The sequence below is a fragment of the Equus caballus genome, unplaced genomic scaffold (assembly GCF_041296265.1).
Source record: "Equus caballus isolate H_3958 breed thoroughbred unplaced genomic scaffold, TB-T2T haplotype1-0000016, whole genome shotgun sequence".
Classification (NCBI taxonomy): domain Eukaryota; kingdom Metazoa; phylum Chordata; class Mammalia; order Perissodactyla; family Equidae; genus Equus; species Equus caballus.
Window position 1 is genome coordinate 11,053,137 of NW_027222391.1, and position 16,023 is coordinate 11,069,159.

At 40.5% G+C, this 16,023-nt stretch overlaps 1 protein-coding gene and 1 long non-coding RNA gene across 54 annotated transcripts in view; one reads left to right on the forward strand and one right to left on the reverse strand.

The window, feature by feature from the left end:
• Nucleotides 1-2,146, forward strand: part of LOC138922842 (uncharacterized) — a 72,220-nt gene extending 70,074 nt beyond the window's left edge. Inside the window, exons 3-4 of one of the 4 annotated variants that reach the window (XR_011435997.1) lie at nt 15-634; nt 1,377-2,146. This is a non-coding gene — a long non-coding RNA (uncharacterized lncRNA). Of the gene's footprint in view, nt 1-14 lie in introns of all 4 variants that reach the window. The other 3 variants (XR_011435999.1, XR_011435998.1, XR_011435996.1) reach the window with 3 other exon arrangements.
• Nucleotides 1-16,023, reverse strand: part of LOC138922840 (heparan sulfate glucosamine 3-O-sulfotransferase 4-like) — a 205,028-nt gene that overhangs the window by 48,133 nt on the left and 140,872 nt on the right. The gene's annotated exons all lie outside the window — the stretch shown is intronic.

A 16,023-nucleotide genomic window follows, 5' to 3' on the forward strand; every position in this document is an offset into this window, starting at 1 on the left:
TTTTCTTGTTCCAGGTATTTCCTCCTACCCCTTCAATAGCTAGAGCATTCTACACCCACTGACTCCGGTGTAGCGTTTTTTCTAGCAGGTATCCAAAGAGAGAGAGAGTCAGTGCTTGGTCTTTGAGGTTCAAAACAGGCCTTTGAAACTCAAGGCAAGGACTACAGTCTTGAGCAAAAAAGGTTTTTGAGTTCAAGAGCCCGTATCCTTTGAGTTTCAAAAGACCAAAATCCTGCACTGAACAATAGGCATAGAAGAATACGCTCATTGATCTGTGAGCATGAGGTTTTCTCCCGCCACAAAAAAATCTCACAGGCTCAGGAAAAGCAGCAAAAGAGAAACATGAGGGTTAGACTCCTGTCAGGGCACCCAGTGAGACCAGGTCCCATGGAATACAAGAGTTAAGGATAAAATTACAGACAGGAGGGTATACAGGAGCCTCTTCTCACTTCCCAAGGGAGGACCAGGAAAGTGAACAGGATTCGAGAGGTCTCCAGCACCCTGCCGAGGGTCACCCCAGTAGAGTGGGAATGACAGCCTGGCGTTGCCGATGAAGGAAAGAGGCTGGGGTCCCTGGACCTGGAGGAGCTTTGTGGATGGAGGCTGAAGCTGATGCCTGCTTTCCACCATTCAGGTGAGCACTGTGCACCATCATGTTAATTGCTCTTCTCCTGGGCATCTGGGAAGGACAGCAGCCAGCATCCTTGACAAAGAGAAACCTGTCTGTGCCCTAAGACTTTGCTTAGCACCATCTGAATTACCCCACGTAGACACATCCCCTTTATGATGGCTCAGAGTAGTCATAAGCCCTCAAGATGGAATGATGGCTCTAAAAATCTAGATGAATCAGCCTTGGCATTGACACTTCAGTGGGAATGAGAGGAACCAGCTTGAGTTCTCCCTAGAGCTAGAAGGACACTAAAATACGCCTTCATTACACTTGCAATCAAAAGAGATTTGCTGGAAAGACAACCTACCATCAATAAACTAATGGTCTAGAGAAAAGGCAGCTGAAAACTGCCTGACATGAAGCTGGCATAGCCCTCTGCTTTCCCCTCTCCATTCACCTTCTCACCTAGAACTGAAATGACATTTCAGGAACATAAACTTCTGCGACATAGAGTTAGACAGGGGCACTACGTGCCAGTGTTGCCCAGGCTCATTCCTTTCACTTTCCAAACTCCACATCCAGAAATCTTTCACAGGTGTTCCAACAGCTTACTTGACAAAGGAAGGATGGAGGATACTTCTCAAGGTGTATTCATTTCAGGAACTGTGCATTAGTCCTGGGCTGCCCTCTGAACTCTGTGGCAAATGGAACACAAGCTAATGGTCACTAGCTTCACTGAGTATATGATGACTCTGCTTACATTTAGATCAACGAGAGACAGGGATGGAAGGTAACTGCCTCAGTTTCCTCAAGGGAGCTCAGTCTTTGCGATTCTGAAAGCAAAACCATCTGAAGATACCAAAGCAAAATGTTAGGCAAAGCAAAAGGCTACCTGGCTGACTCCGCTCAGAAGGAAGAACTTTCTATCAAGACTGCCCCTACAAAGAGCTGTGAGAGCCCACCCTATGAATCTGAAGGCTTTCTAAAATTTTTGACAAAGTCAAGTGCATAGTCGATGTGACTTGTACTTGATATGAACAAGTCCTGTGGGTCACTGAGTTTGCTCAGGTCTGAGTTCTGTTTGCCCTCCAAGGTTCTACTGTTCCAGGGAGTGTGTGCTGCTCCAGTCTGGATGTAGACACCAAAGTCCCACCCCCTGGGCCAGCCCCACCTTCTAGGAGAGTTTGGCAGAATATAGGAAGCTCAATGATTGCATTTTTAGGAATGTATCCTAAAGAAATAATCATGCACATATGTGGAGGTTTAACTCAAGGATGTTCATCCAAGAATTAACTATAATAATGAAAACTGTAAATAACTTAAAAACACAACAACTGGGTAATGATTAAATTACAGGAGATCCATGGGATATTACGTTGTCCTTAAATGTTCTGTTTTGAGGAATATTTAATAACGTGGGAAAATGCTTAGGGTATACACATTTTTAAATTATGTTACACGTCGGTACGTACAAGATTTGCAAATATTCACATGTATAAAGAGGTTCACCAAAATAAAACTGTGATTCTCTTTGAACGGTGTGATTACGGATGAATTTAAATGTTCTTTATACCTTCTGTGAGCTTCCTATCTGTGACGGTTTAGGACAACTTGAAGTTAGAGGGCACAGTCCCCAAGACTGCCTCACTTCTGACACCAACCGCAAGTTTGATGGGTTCCCAAAAATACCCTAAAGTTTGATAATTCACTAAAAAAACCTCACAAAACTCACTGAAAATTGTTATGCTCATAATTATAGCTTACACAGAGAAAGGATACAGAAAAGATGAGCCAAAGGAAGAGATGTATGGAGTAGAGTCCAGGAAAAGTGCTAAAAGGGGAGGTCCCGTTGTCTTCTCCCCATGGAGTTAAGGACACGTTACCCTCCTGGCATCCATGTGTGACAATATGCACAGAACAGTGCCACCCAAGGACGCTCCTTGAGCCTCCATGATCAGAGTTCTCAGGGGACTTCACTATGTCAACATGAGGGATTGCCCTTGTGGCTGATCTCAGTCTCAGTCTCCACCCTTCCACCCGTGTCCCAAAGCCCCCACCCCAAATCACATTGTTGGCCTTTCTGGCATGGCTCACCCTTACCCCAACGTGTGGCCATCCCCCACCCTAAATCGTATTGTTTCACCACCCAGTGTGACCCCAGGTCCCAAGCAAAACAAAAACCATGTCCTATCAAGCAGAACACTGGATCACCTCCCAGTAAGCCAAAGACAAAGACCAGATGTCTTGGGCAGGATTGACTTCTTTACTACAAACTACGATAAACAATAAAAGTTACCATGAACAATAATATTAAGAAGTATTCCTGCATTAGATAACTGGTGTCTTTGAAATCTGATCCTGGACACCCAGGGAAGCCAAAGGGCTGCTTTTGCCCCATCCTTACCACCTGGCCACCACCTAAATGGGCTTCTGCCTTTTCTTGGGTTATACCCTAAGTCCTCAATGGGGATCTGATCTTGTTAGCTTTTTGTTATTGTAATTTCTATTCTTATTATATTGCTGTTTTTATAATTCCAATTGTAATGATTGCAATCATTGCTATCATGTATTGATTACTGACCGTGTTCCAGGTATTGACTTAAATTTTTAACATGTACAATCAAGTATAATTTTCACTTAAAATGAATTTTTCAGTATGTGCTATTTTAGCCCCATTTTGAAGATGAGAAAACTGGGGAACTAGGAGGTAAAATTTTTTATCCCAAATCTCCCTATTTAGCAGAGACAGAGCTTAGATTCAATCTCAAATCTGTCTCCTTCCAAACGCCCTTGACTTCCCTTCTGCTCTAACGGCTCCTCCCCTGGGGGTCATCATTCTCTGATTCAGCTCCCCTACTCTGGTCAGTCCCTCATCAACCTAGGAGCATCTAGGAAGCCAGAGGGCCACCCATCTGAGGCCAACAATGAAGAAGCCTCCATCACCATATCAAGCCCTTAGAAAGGCATCCCATGCTGATCGCAGACCCAGGAGCCTTCTGTCCGGATGCCAGACCCCAAGACGCAGCTCCCTGTCCACGTCTCTCAAACAATCCCTCCACCTGGACCCAGTTCGCCCCTCAAGATTGCATTCCCTTTGGAGCGTCTGTCCATTCGTCCAGGTGTTCTTTATGGCCAGACATCTAAAAATATTTAAAAAAAGATAATTTGTCTCAAGACAACTTCATGTTAATTTTACATGTCGAATAAACACTGAACAAATCTCGAGTACATTTCAGAAACGCTCTATGTCCTTAGGGACTTCTTCCTCTTTTTATTTTCTTATTTTTTTACTTTGAATCTCTAAAGAGTCAAGTTTTGGTCAATTTTCTTCCTTCAAAACTTATTTTAATTTGTACTAAGACAAAAGGATGTGAAACACTCAATATGGAGTTGAATGTCTTGGTCATTAACTGAAATGGTTTAGATAAATTTGTAGGAATGATGTGGTTCAGCTAGGGCAAACCACAAGTCTGGATGGATGTTGGAGGTACAGATGACAAAGGTATCGATCGCCTCTGGAGAAGTGAGCTGTCAATGGAAGCTTCTGGGAGGGCTGAGATGAGGGCCACTGTCTGAGCCTTGGTTCTGGAGGATTTTAGAAGATAGGACCAGTGGGGGAAGGCAGCCCGGAGAGAAGGTATAGGGTCTGCTAAAACCAGAGTCAGAAATGATCCTGTACAATGCTTCCCAATGCTGAAGGCACCAAGCCCTATGGGGTGAGGGTAGGGGAGGAAAGTGGGAGTTCGTAAATCAGGGGTACATGGTTAGCCTTTTGGTGTCATCATAACCAAGCATTTACATATTGGTATGTATATTATTTTATAATAAATTATTTCATTTTTATTTCTCCTTTAGATTACAATTAGATAATATTGATTTTTTATCAGGCATGTGGAACGGTTATATTGTCTATGAATTTCACCTCAGGAGGTCCTCCAAAATATTGGTAATAGACAGGGAACACTGGGCCGAATGGATGTTGAAACCACTAGCCTGGTCAATTCCGGGAAGTTCCATGAGGCAGGAACTGCGTGGAGGGTTGGAAAAATGAGCAGTAAGGGGACAAGTTGAGTGAGATAGGAAGGAATCAGATTACGTGAAAATCTTTGGGCACAGAGGCAATTTTACCCTGAAGCTAACGAAGGTGAAGCTTTAGTTAGCCCCTCACTTGCTTGGGGCCAATCCAAGACCTTGGGAGGAGCCCTACAGCATGTTCACGTGGTCATGTTTATTTACTTGAAATATATTTTTATTTCCATTTTCCTTGAAAAGGGTCCCCAAAATTGTATAGAGAGGGCTTCACAGACTCTAGACATCCTTAGTTGGGTGGGATTCACACTTCGACAATGGGGAACACCAGTGAGTTTAAGCAGAGAAGTGACACAACCCCTTGTGCAGAAAAATCACTGGGAACTCCTTCGTCGGGGAGAAAGATGTTCTTGTTTCTCATTTCCCATTCCATACCAGGGAAATAGGCGACGCGGTTCAGACTCGCTTTCTGCAAAAGCTACATATAGACCCAGACATGGCACTGTGTGGTCATCGTGGTCCATCTACCAACATGCTCATTCCCACAAGTCCTGCAAATCTAGCTGCTGTAGGTACAGTTCATTCCCAGAAACACAAACTATTCCTGGGATGGGGGTATCAGGGCCAGCCCTTGCACTAACCCTAGCATGAGGACACACCTCTACATCTCTCGTACCTTCCTGAATTTGTGGCTCCACTACCTGGGTAAGGCACAACTCTACCAGCACTCATCACAAACGCTTTCATTCACTCTATAACCATTCACTGAACTCCTACTACACACCAGATCTTGTAGCAGATGCCAGGAAGATGGAATGATAGAGTGGTTAGTGTACAGCTATTGGGAGTCTTTGCAGACCACATACCAGCTATGTGAACTTGTGCAAGCCATTTGATGTCTCTGAGTTCAAACTTATCTCTACTATAAAATGGACACAGTAACAGCAGTGAGCATCTTCTATTTCAAGTTTCCCCTGTACTATATAATTATTTTTATGGAGGTATAATTTTCTTACAATAAAATACACAGTTCTTAAGTGTTTGGTTTAATGAGTTTTGACAAGTGCAAACTTCCAAGCAACCCCCACTGAACACAAGATATACAACACCTCTATCACCCCAGATAGTCCCTTTACGCCCCTTTCAGATCAATTCCCTGCCCCTTAGAAACAACCATTTTTTTACTTCTATCATCATGAGTAAATATTATCATACAAAAATATCCTTTTGTGTCTGGCTTCATTTGCTCAACAAAATCTTTTTGAACTACAGCCATATTGTTGTATATATCAGTTGCTTGTCCTACTGTTGTTGAATAATATCCCACTCTGTCAATATATACCACAATTTATCTATCCATTCACCCAATGATGGACATTTCAGTTGTTTCCAGGTTTTGGCTATTGTGATATAGCTGCTGTGAGCATTGCTATTTAAGTCTTTTCGTGGACACACAGCTACATGTCTCTTGGGTAAATAACTAGGAGTGGAATTTCTGGGTCAGTAGGTAAACGGATGTTTAACTTTATAAGAAATTAACAAGCAGTTCTCCAAAATGGTTGTACCATTTGATATTCCCCACAGCAAGCAATGTAATGTACCAGCAGCTGCTCCATATCCTAATACTTGATTTGACAATTTTGTTTTTTGTTTTGTTTTGCTTGTTTTTGCCATTCTAGTGGTTGCAGAAGAGTATCTCATTGTGGTTTTCATTTGTATTCCTGGATGACTAATGATATTGAACATTTTTTTCCCCATTTATTGGCTATTTGTACATCTTCTTTCACACACTGTCTGTTCAAGCCTTTTGCCCGTTTTAATGCTCTTGTGTATCTATACTTTGTAGGCATATATTTGTAGGCATTCTTTATACATTCTGGACATGAGTCCTTTGCCAGATAGATATACCATGAATATTGTTCATCCAGTCTGTGGTTGAACCATATGTGTGACTATACCTACTCCCAGGAGTGTTCAGTGATATGAACCAACAAAGTCTTCTGTTTTAAAGGGTCAACTGAATTCAGTGTCCAGACTCTGTCCTTTGCAAGTGGGAGTCCTGATTAACACGTTAAGAAATAATTACCTCCCAGGGTAGATGTGAGGACTACATGAGACTGAATGTGATAATACATGGGAAGTCTTTAACCCAGGATTCAGCACATAATAAACTGTTTCTGTTGTTTTTACCAACATTAAAAAAAGCAGCCCTTTCTATCACCAAGAAAATAGTATTTGTATAGGAAGGCAGAGACAAAAAGAATCCAGTGCTATGAGACTGTATAGGAAGAGCTCTTAACTGATCACGGGAAGGCATGTCAAATAAACTTTCCAACAAAAGACTAGGAGATTATTCGGCAATAGTAAGACTTGGAAAGGAAGATGGCAGAGGGGACACAGTTTTCAAACAGAAAGACGGCCTTGTGAAAGGTCAATGGGATGCAAATGCCTGTAGCATTTAGGCAAGGCTGCAATGCGTGGGGCAGGCTGGGGCATGATGGGAGAAGAGGCTATGGATGTAGGTGAGGTCAGATTATTGAGGTCTTGGCCACATAAGAGTGTTTGTTCTTTATTCTATAGGCCTATCTTCTCCAAGTGCACCCCCAGAGCAGCAATACTCGGGAACTTGTTAGAAATGACCAGATCAAAATCTGAGTTTTAACAATACTCTGTGTGACTCATATGCAAATAAAGTCTGAAAGGCACTGCTGTAGACAATGAGAGACATCCGAAGCTTGCGACTGGGGTAGTGATTTGATCAGATTTATAGGTTAGGAATTTCAGCCTGGAGGCGACATGCAGAATGGTCTGAAGGACGCTAGACCACAGATAGAAAGATCAGCTAAGAGTCCATTGTCATTAGATCTCCCTGGACCTCAGAAGTTAAGTGTCATTTTTGATAAAAACACTTTCAGAGGCCAGCGGGGTAGCATAGTGGTTAGGTTTGTGCACCACACTTCAGCAGCCTGGGGTTCACAGGTTCGGATCCTGGCATGGACCCAGCACTGCTTGTCAAGCCACACTGTGGCAGCATCCCACATAAAGTGGAGGAAGATTGGCGCAGATGTTGGTTCAATGACAGTCTTCCTCAAACAAAAAAGAGGAAGATTGGCAACAAATGTTAGTTCAGGGTCAATCTTCCTCACATACACAAGAAAACCACTTTCAAAACTCAAATTATCTTGCAGGCATCCCTACAATATTCTAAGAACCTTCTGGAGACATCTACTTAAACTCTACAAATCATCATCATCATTACGATATCAAGAGTTACTGGACATGTAACTAACCATTCCAGGCTCTACAAAGGGTACCCTCTGCATATTATTTCTAATCCTCATAACAATCTTGAAATATTGGCAACTACAACAGATATGTGTTGTCTGACTCCCCTGCATTCCATTTCCCACAAAGACCCTTATTCTCAGGCAAGTGGTATGACTGGGACTGACATCACTCTTAGCTCTGTCTTACTAGTTATGGTGATTGGTTCAGGGATGCACATGTGATCCAGCGAAAGCCAATGAGAAGCAAGAAAACGTCTGTGGCACTTCTGGGGAACAAGCCCCTGCAGGCACGGCCCAAAGAGATGCTCACCCTTTCCAAGCCAAGCTGTGGTGGGAAGGTGAGAAGCTGTGAGGTCTGGAACAGTGAAAGTCATTTTGGCCACTATGAGGGAAGCCACTAGGAGGATAAAACTGGCACTAAGGGAAGACCAAATTTAGAGAATCATCAAGAAATACAGCTAGATTCCCTGATGACAAAATGAAGCTCGGGACTGGATAAAGCCACACCTAGGATGAGTTACTGCCAAAATTTTCTGTTAAATAAACCAATTTTTTATTGTTATTTAAGCCAGAAGTTCTGTCACCAAAAGTTTCCTAATGGATAGACTGTCATGATTTTCACTTTCCGACAAAAAAGCTGAAAAGTAAAAAGGATAAATTTTCTGTTTGGCCACACAGCTCATATCTAAAATCAAATCCATCTCACTTGAAAGTCTGTGCTTTTTCTGCTAAGTTTGCTCCTTCTCAAACTTAATTTTTGAATCAACACTAATAAACATAAATGAGGAAATAATAAGATTTAATTGAACACTATATGATGCATAATTTATACAACCGGGGGGGGGAATTGCAGCTTGAGAAAATGAAATATTTTCTATCTTTCACCTACGTACTTATTTAATTTTAACTTGCTAAGTAATTCAGGGAATATTTATTGAAAGCACATATTATATGCTGGGCCCTGTATTAGAAATATAAAAATGAGTAAGAGAATGATTCTAAATGTGTTTCTTATCAAACAACAGAGCCTGAAAAACATTAAGCAAAAACTGATAGTGATAAAAGGAGAAATAGACAAATCTGCAGATAGAATTGGGAACATTTACACTTCATTCTCAGAAAATGATAGAACCACTACAGGAAATCAGAAAAGATACAGAAGGTCTAAATACAATCAGCCAATAGGATTCAGATGACATATACATAAAATTCCACCCTACAACAGCAGAATATACATTTTTTCAAGCACCATAGAATATCCACCAAGATAGCTAATACCCTGGGACGTAAAATAAATCTCAATAAACTTAAAAGAACTGGAATCAAACAAACTATTTTCTCTGATCACAATGACACCAAACTAAAAAGCATTAACAGACAACAGGAAAAACCTCTAAACATTTGGAAATTGAATAACACAGTTCTGAATAATTTATGGGTCCAAGAGGAAGTCTCAAAAGAAAGAAAAATATACAGAACTAAATGAAAATGAAAATAAAACATATCAAGATACGTGTAATGCAGCTAAAGCAGTACAAACAGGGAAATTTATAGCATTAAATGATAACTTTAGAAAAGAAGAAAGACCTCAAACTAATAAGCTAAATTCCTACCTCAAGAAACTAGAAAAAGAACAAAATAAACCCAAAGAAAGCATAGGTAAGCAATAATAAAGGCAGAAATCAATGAAATTGAAAATAGGAAAACAATAGAGAAATCAATGAAAGAAAAAACTGGTTGTTTGAAAAAAATCAGTAAAATAGCTAAAACTCAAGAAAAACTGACAAAAATAAAAAAGAGAGGACACAAGTCATCAATATCGGAAATGAAATAGGAGATATCACTACAGATCTTGGAGCTATTAAAAAGATAACAAGAGGGGCCAGTCTGGTGGCACAGCGTTAGGTTCACACGTTCCACTTTGGTGGCCGGGGTTAACCGGTTCGGATCCCAGGTGCAGACCTACGCACCACTTGTCAAGCCATGCTGTGGCAGGCATCCCACATATAAAATAGAGGAAGCTGGGCATGGATGTTAGCTCAGGGCCAGTCTTCCTCAGCAAAAAGAGGAGGACTGCAGGCAGATGTTAGCTCAGGGCTGATCTTTCTCAAAAAAACAAAAAAAAGAAAAGAAAAAACGAAAAAATATAACAAGAAATTACCATGAACAACTTTATGCTCATAAATTCAACAACTTAGAAGAAATGGACAATTTCTCAAAAATCACACACTATCAAAACTCAAGGAAGATGAAACAGAAAGTTTGAACACCCCTATAACTATTAAAGAAGTTGAATTCCTGATTGTAACACTCCCAAAAGAGAAAATCTCTGGACACAGATGGTTTTGCTACAGAATTTTACCAAACGTTTTAAAGAAGAATAAACACCAACTACATACAATCTCTTCTCCAAAATAAAAGAGGAGGAACCCCTTCTCAAATAATTTTATGAGGCCTGTATGATCCTGTTTAAAAAAAAGCACAAAGACAATATAAAGAAGGAAAATACAGATCAATATCTGTCATGAACTGTGATGCAAAATCCTTAAGAAAATATTAGCAAATTCAACAATGTATGAAAAGAATTACATACCATGACCAACTGGGATTTATTTCAGGTGTGCAAGGCCAACTCAAAAATCAATCAATGTAATTCACCGTATCGAAAGGCTAAAGAAGAAAAAACCGATGCAGCAAAACCATTTGACAAAATCCAACACCATTCATGATAAAAACTCTCAGCAAGTTAGGAATAGAGGGGAACTAAATCAACTTGATAAAGATCATCATACTTGATGGTGAAAGACTATACATTTTCTCACTAATATCAGAAACAAGGCAAGGAGGTCCACTCTCAACATTCTTATTCAACATAATACTGGAAGTTTTAGCCACTGCATTAAGGCAAAGAAAACCATAATAAAACTACACAGCCTGGAAAGGAGAAGTGAAACTACCCCATTTGCAAATAACATGGTTGTTGACAAAAATCCCAGGGAATCTATTCCTCCAAACCTTCTAGAAGGAATAAGTGTGCTCATCAAGGTGACAGGATACAAGATCAACACACAAAAACCAACAGCACGTTCATACTAACAATGAATATGCATAAATGAAAATTAAAAACACAGTATCATTTACAACCGCTGCAAATAAAAGTTGTAAATTTAACAAGACAAGTACAATATTTGTATGCTGAAAATTACGAAATGCAAATAAAAGTAATCAAAGAAGATCTAAATAAATGGAGAGACATATCATGTTCAGGAATTGAAAGACTCAACATAGTAAAGATGTCAAATTTCCCGAAGTTGATCTATAGATTTAACGAATTCCTATCAAAATCCACACAAGGTTTTTGTAGAAATAGACAAATGTATTCCAAAATTTATACAGCAAGGTACAGGCCCTAGAATATTTAAAATAATCTTGAAAAAGAAAAACAAAGTGAGAGGAATCGCTCACTTTAAGGCTTACTGTATAGCTACAGTAATCAAGACAGTGTGGCTCTGATGGAGGAAAAGAAACACAGATCAATGGAACAGAATGGAGAACTCAAAAATAGATCCACACAAATATGCCCAAGTGATTTCAGACAAAAGTGCAAAAGCAATTCAATGCAGGAAAGGCAGCCTTTTCAACAAATGATGCAATTGGACAATTTGCACAGGAAGAAAAATGAACATAGAACAAAACCTCAAACCTTATAGGAAAGATAACAAAACAAGTTATGAGCTTAAATGTAAAATTATAACATTTTTAGAATAAAAACAAGAGAAAATCTTTGAGATCCTGGCTAGACAAAGAATTCCTTAGACTTGACACCAATAGCAAGATTCATACAAGGAAATTTTGATAAACTTTACCTCATTAAAATTAAAAACTTTTGCTCTGCAAAAGGTCCTAGTAAGAAGATAAAAACACAAGCTACAAACTGGAATAAAATATGTGCAGATCACATAGCCCACAAAGGACTAATATCTGGAGTAAATAAGGAACTCTCAAAACCCAATGTTAAAAATCAAACAATCCAACTGGACAATATAAACAAGACATGAACAGATATTTCACTGAAGAAGATATACAAATAGCAAATGAACACATGAAAAGATAATCGACATCATTAGCCATTAGGGAAATGCCAATTAAAGCCACAATGAGGTATCACCATATACCTGGCTGAAAGGCTAAAATTAAAAACAGTGACAACTCCAACGCTGGCGAGGATGCAGAGAACCTGAATCACTCACACATCACTGGTGGGAATGTAAAATGGTACCACCACTCTGGAAAACAGTTTGACAGTTTCTTATAAAACTAAACATGAAACTGTCATATGATCTAGCAACTGCACTCTTGGGCATTTAGCCTGGCGAAATGGAAACTTACGTTCACACAAAAACCTGCATACTAATGTTCGTAGCAGCTTTTTTCCTAATAAGCAAAACTAGAAACAGCTCAGAAGTCTTTCAACAGATGAACAGTTAAGTTGGGCTACAGTCATACCATGGAATACTGCTCAGCAACAAAAAGGAATAAACTACTGACACACGTAACAACTTGGATGAATGTCCAGGGAATTACCTTGAGTGCAAAAAGCCAACCTCAAAAGGTAGCATACAGCATGATTCCATTTATATAACATTCTCGAAATGACAGAATTATAAAAATGGAGAGCAGATTAGTAGTTCCCAGGATCTAGGGATTGTGGGGGTTAATGTTGGGAGGAATACGGGTGTGGCTATAAAAGGTCACATGAGGAATCCTTGTGGTGATGGAAATGCTTCTGTATCCTGCCTGTGGTAGAGGACTCACACACCTATGCATGTGATAAAATTGCACAGAAGTAAATACGCATGTGCACACAACACGCACAACCTACAGACACATTCATGCACACAAATGAGTACAAGTAAAAGTGGGGAAAACTGAAAAAGGTCAGTGGATTTCATCAATGTCAATATCCTAGTTGGGATCTGTACTGTAGTTCTGTGAGGTATTACCATGCTACCATCGGGCAAACGGCATAAGGGACAGGTGGACCCTCTCTGTATTATTTCTTACTATTGTCTGTGAACTTACATTATTTCAAAATAAAAAGTTCAACTTTAAAAAAATGAGTAAGGGCAGTCTCTATGAAAGCTCATGGTCTACTGAAGAGAGCAATTTTTTTTTTCTGCTTTATCTCCCCAAATCCCCCCCAGTACATAGCTGTATATCTTAGTTGCAGGTCCCTCTAGTTGTGGCACGTGGGATGCCGCCTCAGCATGGCTTGATGAGCGGTGCCATGTCCACGGCCAGGATCTGAACCAGCAAAACCCTGGACCACCGCAGTGGAGCGCACGAACTTAACCACTCGGCCACGGGGCCAGCCCCGGGAACAATAATTTAAAGGAATAATTAAAGCTGATTGTGATAACTCTCACAGTACATGTGTGTGCCATTGACACGGAGATTCAGTGGATTGAACACTGACAACTGAGCTGGCACTATATGAGTAGAAGACTTGTGGGAAAATGGAGGTGTGAGAATTGGACTAATGTTCTATCTCTGATGTGGGGACACACACACACACACACATGCACACATGCACTCACACACAGAGGAACCAAGCAGAGAACAAATGAAACGGGCACTTCACCCTAGCACTGAATCTACAGAAGGGTGCCATCTACTTGTCAATACTTTGACAAACATAGGTGACGTACGCTGCAGATGTAAGGACACTGAAATGAATTACCAGACAACTTCCTTTCTGGAGAGTATTGACAGCAAGATGTAATCTGAGGGAAATCAAACAGCATCCCATAAGGACTCTCTTAGAGACGCAAAAGATAGGAAGCTGAGGGAGAGCGCAGCCCTGATGAGTAGCCAGTAGCATCAAGAAGGGAGCCTGATTCAGTCACACCACTTTGCCACCAAGCAACCAAACAGACACGGGCATGGAGTTTTAGCAAGCGTGGAGAAGTTGCTGACAGGACTGCCTTGGTCTCCAAAGCTCCTTCACATCCCACCCAAGGCTGTGGTCTCCTTGACCTTTTGAGACCAACCTTGGTCATCCTCCTCTCCAACTTGAGAAAATATTGTAATAACAATAATAGTAACAAGCATTAGCCAATGGATTCAGCTCCTGAAACACATTATCTCACTTCATCGTACAACAATCTTACTAGATCGCAGATAAGGATCCCAATGGCACATGGGTAAACACAGCAACATCCTCGAAAAATGCTGTGCAATTTTGGGGCAAACAATAAGCTGGAATATGGCTGTCCACATTCAACGACAAATTTAAAAAGAACAAACACCACCTCCAGCACCACAAGAGGCTTGTGAAAAAGATGTGTAACCGTGAAGGAGGATTTAAACAGAACCCAACAGACAAGAGCGGAGGATCGTATTTCAAGAAAAACTGCTCGGGGATATTTTAGATACCATCTGCTTTTCACTCTCAAGGAAATCACAGAAACACAGACCCTGTAAAGTAAGAGGAAATAATAAGGCAATTTACTGAGGGAAAAAAAGAGGAAGCTGACCAAGTTAAGGAATTAATTCAAGGAAAGAAAGAATGATTTACAGAATTAAAACACAAAAGGTGGTAAAGAGCTGAACTGACAATATAGGAAATTTCAACACCTTGTTGAGCAAAACAAATTGAAGAAGCTCTTTCTGAATGTAAAAAAAGAAAGAAAAAAAAGATAAAGCTAATTAGAAACTACTTTTATAATGGCTCCTCTAGCTATGTTGATGATGGTGATGGACAATACAAACTGGAAACCCTGAAAACATACAACGAATGAAATATAAACTAAATGACCACAACTAGGATTATCACTTTTTTTCCAATTTTTTTTTAAGGTATGCTTTTTGGTGAGGAAGATTGGCCCTGAACTAACATCTGTTGCCAATCTTCCTCTTTTTCTTCCTCCCCAAAGCTCCAGTGGTATATCCTACTTGTAAGTCCTTCTAGTTCCCCGATGTGGGCACCGCCACAGCATGGCTTGATGAGTGGTGTGTAGGTCTGCACCCAGGATCCAAACCGGTGAACCCCAGGCCTCTGAAGCAGAACACACAAACTTAATCACTATGCCACCGAGCCAGCCCCAGGATTACCTCACTTCAAACATATTCACACCCAGAGGCTAGTGAGCCTCTCTGGAGGACAGAAAGAGGGTGAAAGAGGGAGACGGAGGGGGACAGAGAGAGAGAAGAAGACAACGAAAGAGAGAGGGAAGGGAGGGTGAGAGAGAGGAGGAGGGAGGGAGAAAGAGAGAGGAGGAAGAGACGGGGAGAGAGAGAGAAAGAGAAACTGAAAACATACTAAAAGAGACAAAATGGAAGGGCTCATTTATTACCACAGAAAAAAAGTGAAAAAATACAGCAACATTTAGATACATCTTGATACTTTAGTTCCACCCGAGGGGCGGGGTTCCAGGTCAAACGCAAAGAAACAGAAATTAAATTGTTGGCAATCTCCTCCATCGCAGCATTAGATGCCAGAGACAATGAAACAAAGTATGCAGTTCTGATGAAAAACAGCTGGAACCAGGCACTGTCTCTTCAGGCAGGTTGGAAACCCTTTGTGAAAGCAGCAAAAAAGAAATTCTCTGACAGAAAAGGACCAAGGAAATGAAGTCCTCACTTACCTTTCATGGAAAAAAAAAGTCTGTAAGAACACTTAGTAAAATAAGGAGTGAATTAACAAATTTTTTAAAAACCTTGCTTGTAGGGAGGGCATGTCATAAAAGGACAAGAAGTGAGTGCTGAGAACATCTACACATAAAACGCTCCTGACCTCCAGCGCCTAGCACAAGGCACGCCCTGGAAAATGTTAAGTGTTCGAGAAATGTGGGCTCCATCATATTTACCGATGAGACAATGGAGGGATTCTCATTAAAGCCAAGAACAAGAAATGGAAATTGTCTCAGCTTTTACTTAGCAGCATTCTGGAAATGGTTGGCAATGAGAAAATAGAAGATGCAGCAATACTGTATAAAAATTGGAAAGGCAGAGGCATCTATCCATTATTCGTGGATCACACAATACTACTTAGAAGTCCAAGAGATTCCACTGCAACTTTATTAAAATTGTTCAGTA